Raw genomic sequence first — 24,888 nt, 5'->3', positions numbered from 1 at the left:
TCTACTCAGTTGACTTCCCGAGGCTGAGTGGACCCCGTTCCAGCCCTCGTACCACTTTTCAAATTTCGTGGCAGAGCCGGGAATCGAACCCTGGCGTCTGCTGGTGGCAGCTAATCGCATTAACCACTACACCACAGAAGTGGACATATTATTTTGAAAAATGGCAAAAAGTGAAAAAATATCCAGTTTCCTTGCTGCAAGGAAGAATCTGAAAGTTGACTTCTGTACTGATTTTTATTGAATTTCATAGAAAGCAAAAACACCTTCACGCATGTACGTGCTCCCAAACACTGAAGTCATATTTACTCTAAATTGTCTTAAGCGTGGGTATTTTTCGCTGGATAGCAGTTTAAATGAGTGGTCCATTTTCTTGTCTGGTCAAAATACATAGCTCTTCCTTGTGGAGAGATTATTGATATTCAATTTGCAAGAGCCTAAAATCCCAGCAGTTTATTTCCCTGAAAATGTCTTCGAAAATGCAGCGTTGTGGAACTGAAACCGCCTCCTATACCAACGGAAATGAAAGTAATTTTTAGTATTTATTCCATGCTTGTCCCGTAAAATTTCCTTGGTTGAGATTGGTATGGAGTTTGAGATTTGGAATGGATCCCATAATCACTTTTATAACGGTTAACACTGATGTTTGTGAGGGCTCATTGACCCCCAAATTTTGTATTTAAATTTAAAAATCAAGAAATGTACTAGATTTAGATCAAGTGAATACACAAAAGTCCGTCTCTGTGGTGTAGGGGTTAGTGCTATTAGCTGCCATATCCAGAGGCCCGGGTTCGATTCCCGGTTCTGCAAATAAATCTGAAAAGTAGTACAAGGGCTGGAACGGGGCCCACTCAGCCTTGGGAGGCCAACTGAGTAGAGGGGGTTCGATTACCTCCTCATCCATCCTCGAAGTGGTTTTTCGCAGTTTCCCAATTCTCCAGGCAAATGCCGGGATGGTACCTACCTAACTTAAAGTCACGGCCGCTTCCTTCCCTCTTCCTTGTCTATAGACTACGTTCCAATCTTCCCATTCCTCAGAACGCCCCTGTTGAACATAGCAGGTGAGCCCGTCCGGGCGAGGTACTGGACCTCCATCCCAGTTGTATCCGCCAAGCCAAAGTCTCACACTCCAGGAAACTTCCCTTGAGGCGGTAGAGGTGGGATCCCTCACTGAGTCTGAGGGAAAAATCAACCTTGGAGGGTAAACAGATTAAGATAGATAGAAAGAAAGAGAGAAAGAAAGAAAATCTTCATATTTCTTAATTTATTTTTCAAAAACTTTCATCGGCTCCAAAATGTGGCATCGCTGGCCACCAGTTGAAAACACCTATTCTAGACACAGGTACAGAAGTAACAAGGCACATGAGGAAATGAAGAACGCATATCAATGATGATTTTTCAAAATGTATTTCAGTACGGTACTCGCTTTGTCATGTCTCTTGTTTCACACCAGTACTGGTATCTTTCAGACAAAGATTTGAACCTCTGTAGAAAAGTATGGGTCTGTCCGGGATTTGAACCCGGGACCTCCTGCACCCAAAGCAGGAATCATACCCCTAGACCAACAGCCGACAAGTTTAAACGCCTTCACACACCGCTAGTGAGTTGTATTCATTCTCTGTCGCGAGGAAGCTGTTATCGACCCACTCCGAGTTAACCCTACAATGCAATGCAGTTATTTATGTATGAATCGTGCGATTTTCTAGCTTGCTGCTTCAACCTGTTATTGTAATTTTACGATACATTCAACTGTATAACCTATCCAACACATATGCCAGTGATGCCTCGTTTTTTTTACCTAACGGACGACAAAACAGCCCTACAACAAACGGTACTGGTCCGCCTCTGCCACCCCCAGAGGCCCGGGTTTGATTCCCGGCTCTGCCACAATATTTGAAATGTGGTACGAGGGCTGGAACGGGGCCCACTCAGTCTCGGGAGGTCAACTGAGTAGAGGTGAGTTTGATTCCCACCTCAGCCATCCTGGAAGTGATTTTCCATGGTTTCCCACTTCTCCTCCAGGCAAATGCCGGGATGGTTCCTAACTTAAGACCAGGGCCGCTTCCTTCCCTCTTCCTTGTCTATCCCTTCCAATCTTCCCATTCCCCTAAGGCCCCTGTTCAGCATAGCAGGAGAGGCCGCCTGGGCGAGGTACTGGTCATCCTCACCAGTTGTATCCACCGACCCAGAGTCTGAAGCTCCAGGACACTGCCCTTGAGGCGGAAGAGATGGGATCCCTCGCTCAGTCCGAGGGAAAAACCGACCCTGGAGGGTAAACAGATTAAGAAGAAGAAGCAAACCACATCACATACGAGTGTTAAGGTACTAGCCCAACTTAAGAATTGTTAATAGTCCGCCTCTATGGTGTAGCGGCTTAGTGTGATTAGCTGCCACCCCCGGAGGCGCAGGTTCAAGTCCTGGTTCTGCCACGAAATTTGAAAAAGTGATACGAGGGCTGGAAGGCGGTCCACTCAGCCTCGGCAGGTCAACTGAGTAGAGGTGGGTTCGATTCCCACCTCAGTCATCCTGGAAGTGGTTTTCCGTCGTTTTCCAATTCTCCTCCAGGCAAATGCCGGGATGGTACCTTATTTAATGTCACGGTCGCTTCCTTTTCTATCCCTTCCAGTCTTCCCATCCTCCCGCAAGGCTCCTGTTCAGGATAGCAGGTGAGTCTGACTGGGCGAAGTACTGGTCATCTTCCCCAGTTGTATCCCCGACCCAAAGTCTGAAGCTCCAGGACACTGCCCTTGAGGCGGTAGAGGTGGGATCCCTCGCAGAGTCCGAGGCAAAGCCGACCCTGGAAGATAAACAGATAAAGAATAAGAAGAGGAAGAAGAACGCAATTTGAATCAAACGCAACATAAATCGTGCAGTAGCGGCTCACTCTAAAGGGCAGAGGGGTATATGCCCCTCAAGCTAAGTAACTCTTAATGCATGGTTTTATAAGTACTGGCAAATTGAATGATGAAACATTCAGTTTTGATATTAGGCGCCGCATACAGCTAGTGCGTCAATGTTTTCGCCAGACACGTACTTTGCTTCCACCGGCGGGCTCTTCGCTGGCTGGTCATGCTGGCCCTCCATCCACAAATAAAAATTAGGCCTTCGTTCATAGAGCACTTGATCCAGATGAAGAAGCGTTACAGTAAAAAAAATTCTTCTTCTTTATCATTTTATGGGTTTCGCTTCACAAAATTTGAAATTCGCTCACACTACCCGCCCACTACTGCGAATTTTGGCTCCCCCGCCCAAGTCGCCTTGATTACAGAAAATTACTTCCACCAATCACGAAATCTGAAGCCACCATAGAAGATAAAGAGTAGGTATATAGGACTATATCACAGAACTTACATTGTTCGTGGGTAAAAGAGCAGGGGCTGCGAGTAACGTCCGTGTGTTTTGTACGTGCCATCTGTCAGTATTCAACTAAACTGTTAGAATGGCAGTAATAGTCGCCGATTTGAATTTGTATTGCGTACTACTTCCACCACCGTCTCGATCCTCTTATACTGCCTGCTCTATGCCACTAGTTTAACACAGGAAGGTGCGACTACCAATATTTCTCCAAGTCGCCGTAAGAGTGCAGCAGTAGACGCACCAATCTTCGCTGTCTGTGTGGGGTATAGCACCGTGTTATTGGTGCATGAATGTGTGTGTGAAAACCTGAGTTATTTCGTACAATGAGTAAACGTGTCTGGTCACTTCCGTTCGTACAAGAGATATTTTGTATACAACTGTGAAATGAATTGAGTGCGTGTGAGAATGTTTTCATTCCCCGGGCCACCTGAAGGGTTACGCCCTCCCTCTGGCCGTGAGCTTGGGCGGGTTGAGAAGATTTAATAGAAGAAGGAGAGGGGAAAGGAGATGTGAGATTAAGGAGTGGGAAGGCCAGGCGTCTTTCTTCTTTTTTTCTTTTTTTTTCTTCTGCCTTCTTTTTTTTTTTTTAATTTTTTAATACAAAATGGAGATGAAGCTTTATTGAGCAGCAATACAATGCTATATGACGATGTGACGGAAAAAATGTAGGGCTAGGAGGTGGTAAAAGGAGGAGAAGTTAACACAAGGGAAGTGAGTAGAAGATGGAAAAGATCCGGGTTGGGTAAAGGAGGCATAAAGTGGTTGGAAGATGGTGGAGCGGTGAGATGAGGACGAGGAGATTGGGGAGATGGGACGGGCCGGGGACGACTGGGTAGTGTGTGATTACGGTGCGATGGAAGCGGAGAAGAATGAGAGGGTTCAACCCTATGATAGCGGCCATAGATGTGGATGCCCTGGTCTATAAGGCGTTGGACGTCGGTGTGTGTCGGCAGCTGGAGTCTCACCAGAAATGTGGGACCGTCGGAGTTATAGATGCGGGATGCTGTCTTTGACAGGTACTCCGGCCTGGCGAAGGTCACGGGTGCTGGCAGCAGGCGCTACGTTGGGGTCCATACTGCGCAGAACACAGCTGTAAGTTGAGGTATGATCGGCTGGCGGTGGTGGCGAAGATGAACGTGCCGCATTGTCAGAAGGTTTGGTAGAAGTTCCCTCGTAAGACGGTGGTTGAGACGTTTCCTGGCGACGTGGCTGCTCAGGGTTGGGAGGGAGAGGAAGAGAGATCAGGAGAGGAGATGAATGGGACAAGGTGGTAGTAGTAATAGAAGTCATGGGAGAAAGTTGCATAGAAGTAGTAGTGATAGTGGTAGTAGTCGTAGTAGGGACAGGTACGGTAGGCAAAATGTTGGGAGAGATAGGAACAGAGATGGGAGTAGTTGTGATGGTGTTAGGTGTGCAACAAGAAGATGATGGAAGTGGGGGTGGTGTATACGGTGGAGGCGGGCGAGCAGCAGGCAGTACAGGTACTTGAGCGTTGGTGTGTGCTGGTATAGATGATACACGATGACGTCTGCACTGGATAACCACGCCGGTAGCTCGGACGGAATGGCTGGTACTGGCAGAATGGAAATGAAGAAGAATCTCCGGTGCAGGAACTGAGCCCTAATAGAGGCGAGTGACACTGAAGACACCGAGCGGGCGAAGTTCATTAGCGATGTCTTCAACCGATAGAGCTGGATCAACATCACTTACGAGGAGAGTAGACATGGCTGGCTGGGGAAGGCCGTCAACCCAACTTGGGGACAGCCAATATGCTAATTGGCTCGGCGAGGAACGAAGTATAGATGTGGCGTCCTCCGGCCGATGAAAAATACAGGAAGAGACAAAGGAGCGATGAGTCCTCGTACAGAAATCTCCTCGTGTGTGTATGTATATATCCTCCCTCGAAATGAATTAATCATGTTATGCTTATAGATATTTCAAAAGTGATTTTAATGTGTAGGTACTTATTTCTTTCCGTTTGTGCAAGGTATATTTTTTTATAGTACTGAAACTTCAGATTCTTTCTCCGAAATATTCAACTGTTGTGTACGATTTTGCCAATCTCGGCAAGGTGGTTCGCAGCCAGAAAAGATACGACTCCATAAAATACCGTCTAGAAGGGAATTAAGAGGAAAGCGGATGTCGGCTTTATCTAGGCAAGGACCTAATAAAGGAAACAATTGGATATCTTTAGATTACTCTCACATCTGTGCCTTTACATCTTATTTCAGAAGGTGATGGAGCCTCCATGGCTCAGGCGGCAGCGCGCCGGCCTCTCACCGGTGGGTTCCGTGGTTCAAATCCCGGTCACTCCATGTGAGCTTTGTGCTGGACTGAGCGGAGGCAGGACAGGTTTTTCTCCAGATACTCCGGTTTTCCCTGTAATATCTCATTCCAGTAACACTCTCGAATATCATTTCATTTCATCTACCATTCATTAAACATTGCCCCGGACGAGTGCGACAGGCTTCGGCAGCCGGCACAATTCCTATCCTCGCCGTTATATGGGGGCTTCATTCATTCCATTTCTGACCCCGTCGAATGACTGGGAACAAGCTGCGGATTTTTTTTCAGAAGGTGATTAAAGCTGTGGAGAATAGTGGATTCCTTGTAATAAGAATTGTAACGGACAATCACAAAACAAACGTCTTCATGTTTAGACATTTTGGACAACCTCAGATATCCAGACGATAATATTTCAATCAAACTAGAAACAGGAAATAAAATCCTAATTTGCGGGTACTTGGTTCGTGTTGCTGAAGAGAGGATGGAGTGTGACATTTTTGTCAGCAACATCTCACTGCCTAGAGCTTGGACACCGCTAAATGGAACTGATTACGCATTATGACAGAGGAGGAGTTCGATGCCCAAAATATTGTTTTGTTGCTCTGATGAAGTACGGTATCTACAGGAGTTCGTTTAAGCTGCTGTGCCCTATTGTCGAAGTCCTTCAAACGTATGAGTGTAATACGAGGACTTGCGGCGTCTTCCCATTCAGAATGTGTTTTGTTACAGTATGAGGTCAAAGAACATCAGCTAACTGTTAGTGATATTATCCTAACCAAGTTCGTAAGACCAAGGACCAAGGGGGAAGTTTTCATTCCCCTTCCCGAAGGGAAGGGGCGGGCCACCTAGAAGGTAACGCCTTCTCTCTGGCCAGGAGATTCAGCGGGTTTGGAGGATTGCTGGAGTTGGAAAAGAGGGACGGAGCTTTGTATTGGTGAAGGAGTTGGGAGGGGGTCTTGACCTCTCGGCTAAGTATTTATTGATCTTCCAATATATATAGTACTTTACAGTATTTTACAATATTTTGATTTTTACATTTGATATTTACATTTGATTTTTACATTGGTGGTTGTTTCATGCTTTTGTCTTCCTCTTCTTTTTCTGAGTTGTTAAATGCTTTAATTATTGCTGGTTACATGATGGATTTGTATTTGGATGGATATCCTTAATTCCCGGATTTTTTTAAATTTATTGGGGGGTTATAAGGATATTTACAATGTATGTTCCTAACTTGTGAATTACATGAGCTGAATAAATTTTGTACAAAGAATTTTTACAGTTTTTACAGTATATGGCTATTTACAATGAGTGTTCCTAACTTGTGCATTATATGGGCTAAATACTTTATGTAGTAAGGATTATTGCAGTTTTTACAGTATGTACAATTTAAAGTTATTTGATGACATTATGTATAGGATGGATTTACAGTTTTTACAATTTTGGTATTATGGTGATGTGTACAGTTGTTACAAGGTTTTGTTTACAGTATTTGTAGAGTTATAATTCTATTGTTTGTACAATATTTACATATTCATTGGCTTATAGTTCTTGCCCTTACGTTCAATGGGGTTTTGCGTTTGCTGATGTACCCTGATTCTGAAACACAATTAACACAAGTTAGTAAAGTTGCTTAGGTTTCTGCTGACTGGGAGAGGGGGAGCTCGGTGGGGGCTCATGGGTTTTGCTTGGTGTCTTCGGGTGGATATGAGTTTGGGTTTTTTGGGGTGTTATGGTGACTTGGCTGATGGGTTGGACATCACAGCCTGTTCCTCTATGTGTCACCCCCATCGGGTGGGTGGAGGGATCGGTAAAGATGGTATGGAGTTTCGGTGAAGTGAGGATTGGGGGGAGGTTCTCCGCGGAGTAGTAGGTTGAGGGATGGGTTATCCCGATCTAGGGCTCGGCGGTAGGATCGTTGGAATTGGGTGAGGACGTAGGTGTCGAGTGGTGGGAAGGGGAATATTTCAAGGAGGTCGGCCGTGGGGTATCGGAAGGAGAGTCGGAGTGCGTGGCGGACGGTGCGGCGTTCGATGGAGAGTAGGGGTTGGTGCAGGTTCGGGTGGGATTTGGCAACGGCCGCCCAGGTGATGAGGCCTTAAGTGATTAGGGGTCGGAAGTTCGTAAGACCTCTATCAACTGATATTGTATTGGCAAGAACACAAAAAGTAGGTACCACTCCAAGCCTTCCTCCAGGAAAATCTTTAATTTGTGCATGAAGAGACCAACTGCGACTTCATACAGGTAATATTGCTGATATTTAATATACTGATGCAATTTACGAGCTTCAATGAACATATGACCGTACCGCATAGTGTTTTGTAGGCTGTCGTCATTAGAATAAGTTTGGAACATCTTGCGGAGAATTTTTGTCGCAGCCTAGTCGCAAAAAGCCTCGCATAGAGCAGGCAGTATAGGAGGATTGAGACGGCGGTGACTACTTCCTAGCGAATTTGGATTTTTACCGCGTTCTACTTCGTAACGTTTGGCGGCAAGGATCGATGATTTGAAATTTTAGAGGGACGTACTTCGTAGCGTTGCGCAATAACCTGCCACTTTGTTTACTTTTTGCTGTCAGTGAAATATGAGTACTAATTCTAAAAATATTGGGGAACATATGCAATTAGTCCCTGGAAAGAAGGAGGAAGTAATGAATCGCTGTTTGGAACCTCAGTGTACTGCAAGCTTCCATTTCAAAGTAGATTTAATAACACATCTTGAGGAAGAACATCAAATTCATAGCTCTAAGCAAGAGTTGATATTTGATTCCTTCCAAGGTAATATATTTCTTTCCCTACATACTCTGTCACTTAAACATTCAATTATAGTGCGCAAACTTTTTCTTGAGCCCTAGTTCCCATTGAGCACTATGGAGCTCAGGGCTCAAGAAAACGTTCGAGCACTATACATATTTTGCTCTGTCAGATTCTGTTATTAATTTATGGTTTAAAAAAATGACTATTCATTGGTGATTTAAACATGCACAATGGTGCAATGCACTAGTTTATTTACATCATCATCATCTTTATAGACTGTTCAGCGTTCAGTCTGAAAACCTCTGTGAACTTACTATACACCTCCACAATCCTATATTTCTAACTAGCTCTCTGACCAGGTTTAGTTCCATACATCTTATCTTTCAATTTTTAGAAACCGAGTCTAACCATCATTGTCTTGGTGTCCCTGTACTTCTCTTATCCTCCATGATCACGTCCTTTTTTTTGTTTTTTTGTTTTGTTAGGGGCTTTACGTCGCACCGACACAGATAGGTCTTACGGCGACGATGGGATAGGAAAGACCTAGGAGTTGGAAGGAAGCGGCCGTGGCCTTAATTAAGGTACAGCCCCAGCATTTGCCTGGTGTGAAAATGGGAAACCACGGAAAACCATTTTCAGGGCTGCCGATAGTGGGATTCGAACCTACTATCTCCCGGATGCAAGCTCACAGCCGCACGCCTCTACGCGCACAGCCAACTCGCCCGGTGATCACGTCCTTTAAAAGGTACATTGTGAGTTCTGTGGTGAACTTAGTAGTTTGTGATGTGAAGGAATCATTTTCTACTGTAATCCATGGTGTGCTTTGTTTGCGTTTATACGCAAATTTAAATGTCAGATGTTGGCTTCTGATGTCATAATTTAATTGTAGTGACCTTCAACAAGTTAACTGTGAACTATGACATCATAAACACGGCTACCGTGGCTAAATAGTCTTAGAGCTAGGCAAATATTTTCATTTAATAATCACTTATTTCTTCTTTCTATTTTCCCTTTATGCCCTCACAGGCGTTGGGTATAATCACTTACAAATTGTGAAAAATCATTAATTTTGCACATAAGATCCTTCTTAGGATATGGTAAGATTTGCCCTTACGTTAAAAAATTTCTGAAACCCAAATTAGCGATGGTCAGCTTCTTTACCGGACCCGTCCATTATTCTCCTAGGTAACAAATTCTCCTCCATTTGCCTCACATGGTCCACCACCAAATCCGGTTTATGCATACGGCTTCATTAATAGAGTTCATTCCTTTATCTCTTTATTCCGAGTGCCCTGTTGCCATTGTTCCCACCTGCTTTTTTTTTTTTTTTTTTTTTTTTTCAGCAATCAATCACGCTATATTCATGTTTGTTACTTCTAACGTATGGATAATACATTCTGAGTCCACCCAGCTTTCACATCCATAAAGCAGAGTTGGACTGAAAACAGACTGGTGTAACCCCTTGTGGGTGGGGGACGCAGATGAAGAATACACCCATGGTATCCCGTGCTTGCCATAAGAGACGACTCAAAGGGGCAACCTAGGTGCATAAATGGATTGCGGCTTTAGTACCATGTGTTGTACCGCCTGTGGATGGGAGGGACTGAATACATCCGCAGGTAATTCCTGCCTGTCGTAGAAGGCAACTAAAAGTGTCATGTGACCATTGGTCCCCTCTTTATCATTTTATTTTTTCTTGAGGTTTAGTTGTAGACTGAATCAAAATTCTGATGTGTGTGCAGCTTGGGGAGAGGCCTCTTACATGTGTGATGATGCTCAAAAGCCTAGATGGTATTCCAAGAGTCCAGTTGGATGTGAGCGCCATGTACTCAGCAGTAGTATCTGCCTTACAATGCAGGTCCCTGCACAGCCTAATGTCAGAATGACTTATTTCTTTTTAAATCTATACTTACCACTCTATATACGCAATGGGGTACATGCTATTGCAAGTGATTTGAAGAAGAGAGTCCTTTTGCTCATAGCCTTAGTCAGCCTGTATTAGGCACTGTTCAACATTCGACCCCGGGCAATACCTGGTACAACCAGGTGGGTATTACCTTGGCAGCTTGGTTCGGCTACAGCGGCCCCTTATCGGAGTCGGTGGCATTTGGGGAGGATGTTTCTCGGCATGGCTTCAAAACGTTTCAGGTCTGCCCAGATTCATCCGCCACCTGAAAGCATGGGATCCAGCTTTCCTAGGTTCCTGCGTGCAACCAGAACTGATGGGCAAGATTTCAAGGTGGTGAAGTCTGTTTTGTTCTGTAGATACACTGAAGGTGTCTAAAGCAAACTGCAAGACTTAAAGAAAATGCACAATTGTGGTTTGGTATTCAAGACTCGCACTCCACTTCAAGCTGATTAGTTGCTCAAGTGCGACCACTTTGGCAAAATCCCCATCAAAGTGAAAGAGCACAAACCCTCGAACCTGGTTTGTGGAGTTATCTACCACTGTCATCTTATCTTGAACGACAGTGAGTTGTTGGAAGACATGAAGCACTGTGGCGTGACACACATCCTAACATCCATTTCTGATACACCTTCTTTTACATTTACAAGCTTCTCTCACTTTATCATTCCACCAAGATGTTTGCTTTTTCCCATCTTTACACAGAGTTGTTCCTAGTTATTCCATTGCTGTTTCTACTACAGCATCCCTGTACACCGCCCATTTTCTTTCTATATCCTGAATTTACTTACTGTCTTTTGTTTTGAACTTTTTTAGTAATCATATTCATGACTTCTGTCTAATTGCCACATCCTGCAGATTTTCCCCCCTTATTCATCTGAAGACATATTTCAGTTTCTCTATCCTAGGACTAGAGATATTTAGTTTGCTACAGATCAGATAATGGTCTGTATCATCAAAAATCCTTGGAATAGCTGAACATCCTAACAGATTTCCTGAATAGAAGGCCGGTTATGATAGTCTATTATGGAACCGGTGCTCCTACCCCCCATGTGTAGCAGTGAATAGCCTTATGCTTGAATATTACCACTGAAGTCCAGTAAAGGTTTCCCATTGCTATTAGCTTCCTGTTACATATCTTTCTCACATTTACCCATCACCTTGTTATATCCTTCAGTTTTATTTCTATCTCTCGCAACAAAAATGCCTAATAGCACTATCTTATCTTTGTAGTTGATCCAGACTATGATGTCACTCACCGATTCATGAAACTTGTCAACTTCATCCTCATCTGCACCCTCACACGGTAAATATAGTGAGATAGTTCTCATACCTACTAATTCCTCCAACTGATAAATCTACCCACATCATTTGCTCATTCACATGCCTAAGAGAAACTATGTTGCATGCAATACTATTCCTGAGGAAAAGTCTTAAATCCACACTCTGCCATTCCCTTTTAACACCTATTAAACCCCAAACCCCACGGCACTTAATGGCCTTCATCAAAGGGCCTTGGCCTGCCCAGCGACCACTGCTCAGTCTGAAGGCCCGCAGATTACGAGGGGTCGTTTAGTCAGCACGACGCATCCTCTCGGCTGTTATTCTGGGATTTTGAGACCGTGTTTAACACCTATTAAGAACACTTTATAATTGAATAACTCTTTGTCATAATCTACCCTTACCATAATATCATTAACTCATAACCCATACAGATTTGCTGAATCAGCCAGTTGTACTTTCTTCCATAAGCCCTATTGAAATTGATAGCACCCCATCAAATTCCATTTCTTATACAAAGTTCTTTCCAAGGAGTCCTTCACCTGTCAAATGGAAGTGGGACTCTGTTACTCCCGTAGGTCTGATGCTTGCTTAAAATGTTCTGAGGGTTCTAGGTAAATATTCTGTGAAGCAGGATGCTACCCTACTTACACATATTCCCAGTGAGAATTTCTTCTCTAATGGATTAGGGACCACTGGTGGATTGTAGTCTAGCTAGAGACCACCGGTGGATTGTACAGTCCTAGCCACTTGAGAATAAGGGGGTCCATGACTCAAAATATGTCCGAAATGTCCACTGCTATTCTATAGCAATTAGTATCCTGACTCTCAGAACCACTTACTAGGCCACTCAGCCATTGCCCATAGTTCAAGAACTAGGACGTGACTAATGCAATCCACACCATGAACCATTCTGGATGATTTTATAATGCAAAATTAATAAGCTTGCAGATATGTGATAGTTATTTAAACTCTTTCTTTTCAGATTTTGAAGAGTGGCTGAGACAGAAGCAACGAGAAAACAACTCACAGTATTATCGCAGGACAAGAAGAAGAAGAACCGATGGTTCCGAAATTATTTACTATGACTGCAATCGCTCAGGAAAGTCTCGTGAATGTAGAGCACCAAGGCAGAGAGCTTCTAAAGCACAGGGATCTCCAAAGATCAATCCAGGTTGCACCAGCCATTGGAAAATGACAGTGGGGGGAAAAAACAAATGTAGTGTTTTGGGCTACTCATAATGGTCATGGGCAGGAGATAAAACATCTCCAACTTACAAAGGCAGAGAGAGAGTGTTTAGCAGGTCAGATGAGTTTAGGTCTGCCTGTCAAAACGGTGCTAAATTCTGTTCGGGAAAATGTTGGCTCTGAAGTGAAGAGATCTGACCTTGTAACAAGAATCGACCTGCACAATATAAGAAAAGAATTCAATTTAAATATTTTTCAGGGCAGCGTCATGTAAACGATTCCTGTAGTGTTGACATTTTTGTGCAGGAATCACTGAAGCTTGGGGAACAAAATCCTGTGATATTTTACAAAAAACAGGGGAATGAATCACATGAACTGTCAAGGAATGACTTTTGCATTGTGCTTATGAATGAAGCACAGAAGCATATGCTAATAAAATTTTCAAGGAATGCCATCTGTATAGATGGAACACATGGCCTAAATGGTTATGACTTTGAACTAACAACTGTATTAGTATTAGATGACTACAACGAAGATTTCCCTGTATTTTTCATGTTTTCGAATCGAAGAGACTATTATATTTATGAATTACTCTTCATGAAAATTAAGGAAAGAACTGGTTCTTTATATACCAAATTCTTTATGAGTGACATCACTGAAACGTATTACATGGCATGGAAGAGTATCATGGGAGAGCTAGGTCATAGATTGCTATGTCTATGGCATGTGTTTAAAGCATGGACTGAGAATTCATCCAAAATTAAAAATGCACAAAAACGGGAAAAGGTCATGACTTCCTTGAAGATTCTTCAATCTCTTCCTCATCAAAAGGATTTTTCACGGGCACTTGAAGATTTTTGTGAATAATGTGCACAAGATCCAGAGACCCAAAACTTTGGTTTGTATTTTGGAAGATATTATAGAAGTATTCCGCAGATGTGGGCAAAATGCTTCAGAAGAGGTTGTGATATAAGCACAAACAGGCATCTAGAAAGAGTTCACAGAACCATAAAATATGAATATTTGGGAGGTGTGTGTGTTAAAAGACTTGATAAGAGTATACATACTCTCTTACAGTTAGTGCGAGATAAGGAATTTGACAGAATACAGAAATTAATAAAAGGCAAGCACCATAAATATTTTAAAGAGTTTGGAAAGAGGCATGAAACTGCACTGGCAATGCAGGAAGGAATAATTCATGAAAATGAATATGACTGGAAAGTTGGCATGTACCATGTTGAGAGAAAATTGCTGGAGAACTGTTGTCAGTTGCTCTGTGATAAGTGCAAAATCTGTGTGCATGCATTCTCCTGCAGCTGCCCGGATTATCTTACCAGAACCATGATATGCAAACATGTCCACTACTGTATTATGCATTTAACGCAAAACCTTGTTGGTACCTCTCAACAAGCACTTCCTTCTTCCCTAGAAAATGAAGGTTGCTTAGAACTGCAATGTCACATGAAGCAATTGCACAAACCTGCAGAAGCTACACCAGAAAGTATTATGGAAGAAATTAAAAAACCAATTCAGGTAACGATAGGCAAATTAGAACTACTTCAAAATGATAAGTATAAGCTAAAAGAAGTTCTGAAGCAGCTTAAAGCTCTTGAAGGTTTTACAGCATCACTTTGTTCCAATGACAGTCAGAAAGAAACTTGCTTTTCACCAACACAAACAATAGAGTGTGAACCTCCAAACATGAAGGTTCAAAAGCAGTCATTCTTCTCGACAAAGAAGTCATCTACAAAAAAGCTTAAAAAGAATGAAGTGCAGGATAAAACCATTGCTTCCACCATAGTGCATCCACAGCTCTATCATTTGCAAGAAGGTGATAATGAACATAATTATGCTGGTTAAAGTTCTTGGCCAGTTTTGTTTAGTGTCATTTCTTTTCTTCATCTTCCTCAAGTGTTATCATTCACTTTTTAAGTTCATTTACAAAACAGAATAAAGATAAACCCACACTGATACATAATACACCTCTCATTACTGGTGGAACAACTGTTGGATTGTGGTTCAGGTGCTATTGTTTTTTATATGTATGTGGAGTAGATGATGGACAGTGCTTCTTCTTTTTCTTCCTCCTTCAGTAATTCAGTCTAATGACTGGTTTGCCCCTGCGATGCATCTTCCCCAACTGGCTCAGTCCTGTGCAGTATGATTTGCGTCTGCATAGCTCCTGCATCCTGTGCTACCAGTGTTATTGTTTATTTTAAATATGTGAAGCAAGTGATGGACTATACTTCTGGTGCTACTGTTTATTTTGTACATGTGGAGCAAGTGAAGGAAAGTGCTTCTGATGCTATTGTTTATTATATGTATGTGGACAGTGCTTCTTCTTTTTCTTCCTCCTCGAGTAATTCAGTCTAATGACTGGTTTGCCCCTGCGATGCATCTTCCCCAACTGGCTCAGTCTTGTGCAGTATGTTTTGCGTCTGCATAGCTCCTGCATCCTGTGCTACCAGTGTTATTGTTTATTTTAAATATGTGAAGCAAGTGATGGACTATACTTCTGGTGCTACTGTTTATTTTATACATATGGAGCAAGTGATGGAAGGTGCTTCTGGTGCTATTGTTCATTTTATACATATGGAGCAAGTGATGGATCGTGCTTCTGGTGCTATTGTTTATTTTATACCTACAGAGCAACTGATGGACTGTGTTTATACTGTAAAGCTGTTGTTTATTTTTGTTTTTAATTTGTAGGTGGTTCACGGTGTGGGTTACTGCAGTCATGCCCTAGTTTGTGAAGGATGGGCAATGGCTGCGTGGCCTTTTAAGTGGTCCTGAGAGTCGGGATACCAGTTGCTATGGAATGGGAGTGGGCATCTCAGACATAATCTGAGTCATGGCCCTCGTTGTGCTCAGGTGGCTAGGACTGTACAATCCACCGTGGTCCCTAACGCGTTTGAGGAGAGAACCTCAGTTGTACTATGTGTAAGTGGGGTGGCATCTTGTTTCACTAATTTACCGATCTCACAACATTTTAAGCAAGCCTCAGACCTACGGGAGTAACGGAGTCTCACTCCTAATTGACAGGCGAGGGACTCCTTGGAAACAACTTGCTGAACAAAATGGAATTCGATGGGGAGCTGTCAATATTAATGAGGCTTATGGAAGAAACAAAGTAGAACTGGCTGAGTCGGCAAAGAGGATGCATCTGGATGTGCTAGGAGTAAGTGATATTCAGGTAAGGGGAGATAATGAGGAAGAGATAGTAGATTATAAAGTGTACTTGAGGGGTGTTAAAAGGGGGAGGGCAGAGTGTGGGGTAGGGCTGTTTGTCAGGAATGGTATTGTACATATTGTAGTTTCTTTTAGGCACGTAAATGAGCAAATGATGTGGGTAGATTTAGCAGTTGGAGGAATTAGGACGAGAATTGTCTCAGTGAATTCATCATGAGAGGGTGCAGATGAGGATGAAGTTAACAAGTTTTATGAAGCACTGGGTGACATTATAGTCGGGGTCAACAGCAAGGATAAGATAGTGCTAGTGGGCGATTTCAATGTGAGAGTTGGAAACAGAACTAAAGGATACAATAGGGTGATTGGTAAATGTGGGGAAGATAAGGAATCTAATAGCAATGGGAAGCGTTTACTGGACTTCTGTGTTAGTGTGGGATTAGCAGTTATGAATACTTTCTTCAAGCATAAGGCTATTCACCACTGCACATGGGAGGGTAGAGGTACCAGGTCCATAATAGACTATATCAGGACCACTACCAGATCCATAATAGACTATATCAGGACCACCACCAGGTCCATATTAGACTGTATCAGGACCACTTCAGGAAATGTTAGGAATGTATGGGATTTTCAGGGATTTTTCAATGATACAGACCGCTATCTGATCTGTAGTGATCCAAGTATCTCTAGGCTTAAGATAGAGAGAGTGAAATCTGTCTACAAATGAATAAGAGCAGAAAATTTTCAGGACGAGGAAATTAGACAGAAATACATGGATATGATTAATGAGAAGTTTCAAACAGTGGACAGTGAGCAGGTTGAGGGTATAGAAAGAGAATGGGTGGCATACAGGGACACTAGTAGAAACAGCAAGGAAATGCCTAGGAACAACTGTGTGTAAAAATGGCAAAAAACAAACATCTTGGTGGAATGATGAAGTGAGAGCAGCTTGTAAACATAAAAAGAAGGCTTATCAGAAATGGCCCTAAACAAGGGCTGATGCAGAGAGGGATTTGTTGGTTGTGGGAAAAATAATGTGCTACATGTCATGATGTGTGAGAAATGACACACTTAACTTAGGTATGTTTTTGGGCTGGAGATCTATCTGGAATTAGCATCAAAATTTTCTGACACTACTGTAACTGAGGCAAGCAGTTTCATCATGTAAGTATACTAGGCCAGCAGTATCATATATACATTCCTATAAGAACGCAAGCTTTGTGAGAATGATTATAATTTACTACCCATCGTACTTGGTAGCGATTTGAACATTGATGTGAAGTCAGCACTTGGTCAAGAGTTTCTCTCCTTCAAGTGTGATAGACTGGCCCTTGAATTAAATGATGACCCAGCCATTTCCACTATGAGGAGTAGTACTTGTGCCAATGCTGTGTTCAGTCGCCATGTAAACCAGATAACAACTCAACAGCACGTTTTGTACTTTCCCTATCATTCACCATTACACCGAGTATAACTTACGTACCCCAACCTATGACTGTAGATAAATTTATGAACAAATCTTTGTTTCATTCCATCAGTATTGTATTTTTTCTTCATGAAAAATACTTAATCACACCTCTACACTCGTGTGCTCCATTACAGAGAAGCGCACTTTTCACTCATACATTTTCTCTGCTACACAAAAGATCACAGAATTGTGGAAATGAACTTGCTCTCATCTAAAAACATATCCATGATTTTATGCTTCTCTGTGAAGTGGAGAAAATGTACCAGTGCAAAGTTTTTTTTGTACGGAACTTTTGATCTCAAAATGTACTTTGCACATTTATGCACTATACCTATCTTATTATTATTATTATTATTATAAAAGTGTTTTAGCTTGTACAGTTAAACTTATAACTAGAGTGTGGCTTGTACAGTACCAACTCACAAAACTTCTTTATTTAGAAATAACACAAGTACGTTTTTTTCTTTATCTTCTCCTGCTTGCCCATAAACATACTCAAAATTATGTTTCATGATCATTATTTGCATCACAATTTCATTGCACCCTCCTCTAGCTTTGTAGAATATGTTCACATGTCACCAGATCAGGCACGTCAACTTTCTTCCATTTTCAATGTTATGTATGACTAACATTTTCATGCCAAGTTTAACACTTTCTTTAATGGCGATTCTGAACATAAAGGTGGTAGTGTTTCACGTTGGTACTAACAACATAAGACAAACAGTTACAAGTCCAACATAGTTGGGTTCTACCGGGCGAGTTGGCCGTGCGCGTAGAGGCGCGCGGCTGTGAGCTTGCATCCGGGAGATAGTAGGTTCGAATCCCATTATCGGCAGCCCTGAAAATGGTTTTCCGTGGTTTCCCATTTTCACACCAGGCAAATGCTGGGGCTGTACCTTAATTAAGGCCACGGCCGCTTCCTTCCAACTCCTAGGCCTTTCCTATCCCATCGTTGCCATAAGACCTATCTGTGTCGGTGCGACGTAAAGCCCCTAGCAAAAAAAAAAAACATAGTTGGGGATGTGTGGGATCTGGTAAATGCAGCATGGGTAAGTTTAAGGAAGCAGAGACTGTTATTAGTGGAATACTGTGTTAGGCATACCGACTGGAAAGTGATTGGGGATTTAAATGAGACTATGGAGTGGGTATGTGGGGAACTGGGAGTTAAGATTTCTAGATCGTAAACTGCAGTGGTACATATAAGTTAGGAAATTTCTTTAGAAGGGTAACAGGGTGGTACACTGAGAGAAACGGGGTGGCCTAGGGAGCGGTGATAAGGGTACAGGGAACTGGAAGTCAAGTAAGAATGACATAAAAACGTTAGTGCTGAACTGTAGAAGTATAGTAAAGAAAGGAATAGAATTAATAGATATATACTTGCCAGATATTGTAATAGGAGTTGATTCATGGCTGAGAAAGGATGTAATGGATGCAAAAATTTTCTCACAGAACTGGAGTGTGTTACATGTAATCCTTCTCATTGTTGGTCCATATTGAATTTTACGTCAAGTCCAAATAGCACGTGTATTTATTAAAAACCACCTATTCAATACAATGTAAAGTTCTTATAATTAAGATTTATATATTGTCATAATAACATTATTGGGACATGTTTCATCCTCTAGCTGGGCATCATCAGCCTTATCTCGTACCTCTTGATCATTAATCAGGATCCTGATTTTGTACAAAATGTTACATAGATACTATTTTATACAGAGTTAAAGAAGTCCATATTACATGTTCTTAATTAACAGTCTGAGAATTTGTGTAATAAAAATTTCTAAGAAATCACCTTGGCTGAAATGGTTATTTACTGTTAAAGAGATCGTATAAATAAAAATTACTATTTATTGACTGACTTGTCCATTCTTCAAGCTTAGTCTGAATGTCTATGGCTAAAATTGTATTCCTATATTTATTTATTTTTTTAAAATACTATAGAACATTTGTTTTAGTTTAGGACACTGAATAAAATCTGCTTAAAAACTTTTCAAACTGGTTGTGGTTGTAATAAACTGTTGCCTTATCAAAAGTTTTTGCAATCCTGCGTACAAATCATTGATGCTAAACTGTCTCTTGTGGCCGCCGAATGAATATTTGTTTTGAAATATAAGGTTGTTTAACAATCTAGAAGATGATATGTTGACATAAGTATAATTATCAAAGCACATATTATTCTAATTCAGCTTTCTTCTTAATTTCCGTTGTAAAAGTGAAGAATGGATATGCAACAGAGCAAAAGTAGTTGTATTCTTTAATTGAAATTATGGTTGCTGCCCCTTGTTATGCTGCTGGTCGAAAAGGGACACTCATTCTTGATATTAGTTGATACAAGAGTGTTGATTCTAATTTGTGAGAAAGCGTGCTGATAATGTCTCCTCGGCTATTGTGAAGAAGACTAGTTGTTCTGACAGAGCTGGTTCGACTGACTTTTATCGTAGAGATAGGATAGGAATGGTAGGAGGGGAAGTATTCATTCTTATGAAAGAATAATTTGTAAGCTACGAAAAAGTTAAAGATGACAAACATGAAATTCTAGGTGTAAGGCTCATCTCTAAAGTTAATAGGCAACTTGATGTCTTTGGAGTGTACAGACCAGGAAAGGGTAGTGCTGACGCAGATTCAGAAATCAGTTACCTGGGAAACGATATGGAAAGGAACGTGATTGTAGCGGGTGATCTCAATTTACCAAATAATAATTGGGAAGGTAATGCAAACGACAGAAAGCATGACCAACAAATGGCAAATTAGTTAATATGGGAAGGGCATCTGATTCAGAAAGTGATGGAACCAACTAGAGGGAAGAATATTCTCGATGTGGTGCTGGTAAAACCAGATGAGCTCATTAGAAAAACTGAAGTAATAGATGGCATTAGTGATCATGAAGATGTTTTTGTGGTAGTTAAAAATAAATGTGAAAGAAAGGAATGTATTAAAATTAGGAATATTAGCAGTACCATGTCTGATAAAACAGGCATGAAGGAGTTTGTAAAAAGTAACTATGATCGGTGGAAAACGGTAAATCAAAATGTACACAGACTCTGAGATGGGTTTAAAGCAATTGTTGAGGAATGTGAAAATAGGTTTGTACCTTTAAATGTGGTAAGGAATGATGTAGATCCACTATATTATAACAGGGAAGTAAAGAGACTAAGAAGGAGGTGCACATTGGAAAGAAAGAGAGTTAGAAATAGCTGTGGAAGTAAGGAGAAATTGAAGGCACTTACCAGCAAATTGAATATAGCAAAGAAGTCAGCTAAGGATAACATGACCAAGCTCGATAGCTGTAGTTGCTTAAATGTGGCCAGTATCCAGTATTTGGGAGATAGTGGGTTAGAACCCCACTGTTGACAGCCTTGAAGATGATTTTCTGTGGTTTCCCATTTTCACACCAGGTAAATGCTGGGGCTGTACCTTAATTAAGGCCATGGCCACTTCCTTCCCACTCCTAGCCCTTTCCTGTCCCATCCTCACCATAAGACCCATCTGTGTCGGTGCGACGTAAATCAACTTGCAAAAAAAAGAAAGGATAACATGATAGCAAGCATAAATGGCGGTCATGCAAATTTTAGTAAAAAAATGGAAGAGTATGTATAGGTACTGGTACTTTATGGCAGAAACAGGTTCCAAGAAGGGCATTCCAGGAATCATCAATGAACAAGGGGAGAGTGTATGCGCTGATCTTCAAAAGGCAGAAGTATTCAGTCAGCAATATGTAAAGATTGTTGGTTACAAGTATAATGTCCAGATAGAGGAGTTTACTAATACTAAAGAAGTATTAAAATTTACCTATGACAACGAAGACTTATAAAGTATGACACAAAAGTTGAAAACTAGAAAAGCAGCTGGAATTGATAAGGTCTCGGAGGATATACTAAAGACAATGGGTTGGGATATAGTACTATATCTGATGAACTTATTTGATTATTGTTTGCATGACAAAGCTATACCAAATGAATGGAGAGTTGCTACAGTAGCCCCTGTGTATAAAGGAAAGGGTGAACGACATAAAGCTGAAAATGATAGGACCGAGCTCGATAGCTGCAGTCGCTTAAGTGCGGCCAGTGTTCGGGAGATAGTTAAAGCATCATTACTACCAAAAGTCACATTAAACTGCCAAATTCCGATTGATATTTTGTCTCAAATATATCAATACTTACTAAACATCTATTCATTTGCTTTCTTTGGAGTATTTACTTTTTGAAGAGAAACTTAAATTAAAAATCATTGAGGCAAAGAATAACGGGAAGATAATACCAATGAAAATGTTAATTGCCTATCCCACATGAGTTTGTAATATTAAGTTACCAACGTTGTCAACAGTGAGAACACACATCCCTAAAGTTTCCTCCTGTATTTCAAATGTGATACTAGTGTTTATAAAACTTTACAGTATTTATCATAATTCGTTATATTATTGTACGCTGTGCATGCGTGTCAGTGTACTATTGTGCCGTACAGAAACTTAATTTTTAGGACATAAAGAAGTTACAATCTTTTGTCCCTGTATGTGTTTTTGTGCATTGTGGTTGGATCCACAATCTTTGTGGCTGGGAAAGGTAGGAACTTTCAAAACGAGTATGAACAGTGTCCAGGTACTTAGGAAGACAAACTTTTCTTCTCTCTCTCTCTCTTGAGCGCAAAATTGAGATTAAGAATGCTGGCCACCCACTGCCTGGTCTTGATATAACGAAGCAGACTAAAAGTAAAGAAATCATGCGTAAATTCAGAATGGATATATGCAAAAGAACCAATAACCGAGTGGATCTGTGGGTGCGAAATTACTAACAGGATGTGTTTTGCTTTCAATGTTTATGTTTCCTGAGTGATAAAAGCGAAGGGACTTGGACGAAAACTGGAGTGGTAGTGTGTGTGTGTGTGTGGGGGGGGGGAGCAACAGATATCTTCCTTCTGTTGAACTCCCCAGTGACGAAAGTCACGCGCCGCCACTGCTGCAGTCGCTTAAGTGTGGCCAGTATTCGGGAGATCGCAGTAAACATTTCAACGTCTTGCTTAAAGATTTAGAATGAAAAAATTCCTCAGCCTGTTTCCAGTCATTCGACCAGGTCAGGAATGGAATGAATGAAGCCCCCATCTAGCGGCGAGGGTAGGAACTGCGCCGGCTGCTGAAGCCTGTCACTTTCTTCTGGGGAAATGACTAATGAATGACAGAGGAAATTACTTTGTTTTTGCTATCGGCTTTACGTCGCACCGACACAGATACGTGTTATGGCGACGATGGGACAGGAAAGGAAGCGGCTGTGGCCTTAATTAAGGTACAGCCCCAGCATTTGCCTGGTGTGGAAATGGGAAACTACGGAAAACCATCTTCAGGGCTGCCGACAGTGGGGTAAGTTCCAGGTATCCTATTATTATTAAAGATGTGGGTAGCTAAAGGGGATTCATTCGGTCTTCTTCCTTCCTCTCAGGCAGGTTTTCGCCCTCATCATTCTACTCATGAACATTTATTTCATATCTCTGCATCCCTCCATGCCTTTCTTCGACCTCGTAAAACTGCAGTATTAGTATGCCTTGATGTCAACCGCGCCTTTGACTCGGTTTGGCATCCAGGACTGCTCTATAAACTCCGCCATCTACCGCTTCCCTTTACCATTATACGTTTTTTGTACAATTATCTGAAATGTCGCACGGCGCAGATCACCATATATGGCACCCTTTCATATTCCTTCCCTTTAACTGCGTAGCTCTCGCTTCTTGGATCATCCGGCCGTGCTATCACTTAGGATCCAGACCACTAGGAGCGCTTCGGTCATCTTTGTTTCCAAGCTCTAACATGGACTGTGCACTTCTGTTTTATATTGGTGTTCTGTGGCATCAAGTTGGCCGTGGTTATAGGTATGCGAACCAAGGACGTAGGACCATTTGAATTCTTGATGCGGACTCGGAAGACGTCGAGGCCGTCCTGGTGAAGTTGATCAAGAATTTCACCATCGGTATAGTCCCGGTCCACCCCATAGGCCACCGCAGACATGATGGAAGATTTAACACCGCAGATATGGATCTTACATGGATATTTCCTCCCTGTCAACATCATTAGGAATTATGCATATGCCTAACCTCAAATTTTAATGACAACACCTTTCATAACAATCAGAAATAGGTTCAGTAAGTAACATGAGCGCACGAGTTCGGTAAGATATATATGGTAATAATAAGGCAGAGGAGAAATAATAACATACGGTCCGCAGCCATTCCAATAGTTTAATTCAAAGTTTAATTGAATATGAATACCGAACCGACAGATGGCACATGGAAACCACACCTTCAGCGCTCTCACGGCTATTTCTAAAATACAGACTCCTTATCGCTCCTTACAAGCATTCTCTTTGCTTACAAGTTGTGCAGAAAAGAGCGTGTGCAGCGAGGTATCCAGCTGGCCGAGTGTTGGTAGTATACGCCACAGAATCTTAGCTTGCACAGTACCTCCTGGTATGAGAACTTTCGTTTTTTTAATATAGGATATTCCGCCTCCCCAAACGTTTCTCAATATCTTAACAAGTTGAATAACATGTAATAGTCTACATTTTTCATCTCATAATGAATATGGCGTGACTGAGCAATATGTTTTACTACTGGTTCATAAATTACTTTGTATTTTGAGATTTTCGTATACATAATGAAACGAAATTCAGTATGTTAAAATACTGAGAAACGTGAGGGGACGCAGGATATTCTAAATAACAAAACGAAAGTTTTCATGCCAGGAAATACTCTGCAACCTAAGATTCTCATACTTCTCACCTTGGCCAGCTCACTAAATTCGGAAACCACAAGCTGAAAAATAAACTTTGTCATTGGGAACAGGACCACAACGTCGCATACAATGACATTGTGTGTTCAGTTTGGAATGAGGAGCTTTGAGTGGATTGAATTCTGTGGGAGAAACACTAACATAACCTTATCAAACAATAAAAACAAAATCATGATATTTGAAGTTTATTTCCTCTCATTCTTAACAGTTTGCAAATCAAAATGACAATCAGCAAAATAAGCACTGACCCACTCACGAAAAGTATCAAAACTAACACCTTCTGATAGTCGTATAAACATATGCAAGTGATATCCTTCCCTTTCCTTATAAGGCTCAACGCCGACACACACACTTTCATATTCAAAATAAGAAGCAACATCAGACCTAATTTCATCATAATATTTATCCCCAATATCAAGTGTAAGAAAGAATAAAGTTACCTTGCGCTGCCGCTTAGCAGTAGATGCTTTACACTTAGCGAGCACTGGCCGACTGATAGGCAGTGATAATCTAAGTCCACTGCCAGAGCTTACAGCGGCCGGCGCCCTTGGTCTTACTAGGGGCGCCTTATCGCTCGCTCCGCTCGCGAGGTCGAGGTCACTGCTGATATCACTATTATCGCTAGACAGGTCAAGACCTGCATTAGATCTCTTTAACTCAAAGTCACCTCGCTCTCTTAACCCTTCCAATT

At 41.7% G+C, this 24,888-nt stretch overlaps 1 protein-coding gene and 1 non-coding gene across 4 annotated transcripts in view; both read right to left on the bottom strand.

The window, feature by feature from the left end:
* LOC137501852 (cytochrome P450 4c3-like) overlaps nt 1–24,888 on the bottom strand; it is a 70,099-nt gene that overhangs the window by 33,759 nt on the left and 11,452 nt on the right. Inside the window, exon 1 of one of the 3 annotated variants that reach the window (XM_068228960.1) lies at nt 23,781–23,833. The exons of 1 other annotated variant lie outside the window; for it this stretch is intronic. The gene's annotated coding sequence lies outside the window, so the exon portion shown is untranslated. Of the gene's footprint in view, nt 1–20,652; nt 22,204–23,780; nt 23,834–24,888 lie in introns of those variants that run through there. One more of the 3 variants, XM_068228958.1, reaches the window with a different exon arrangement.
* TRNAP-UGG (transfer RNA proline (anticodon UGG)) lies at nt 1,497–1,567 on the bottom strand. The gene has a single exon. It is a non-coding gene; the product is annotated as a tRNA-Pro (tRNA).

The sequence above is a fragment of the Anabrus simplex genome, chromosome 8, assembly GCF_040414725.1.
Source record: "Anabrus simplex isolate iqAnaSimp1 chromosome 8, ASM4041472v1, whole genome shotgun sequence".
Taxonomy (NCBI): domain Eukaryota; kingdom Metazoa; phylum Arthropoda; class Insecta; order Orthoptera; family Tettigoniidae; genus Anabrus; species Anabrus simplex.
Note: the sequence above shows the minus strand (reverse complement) of the source record. Positions and strands in the feature narration are given on the sequence as shown.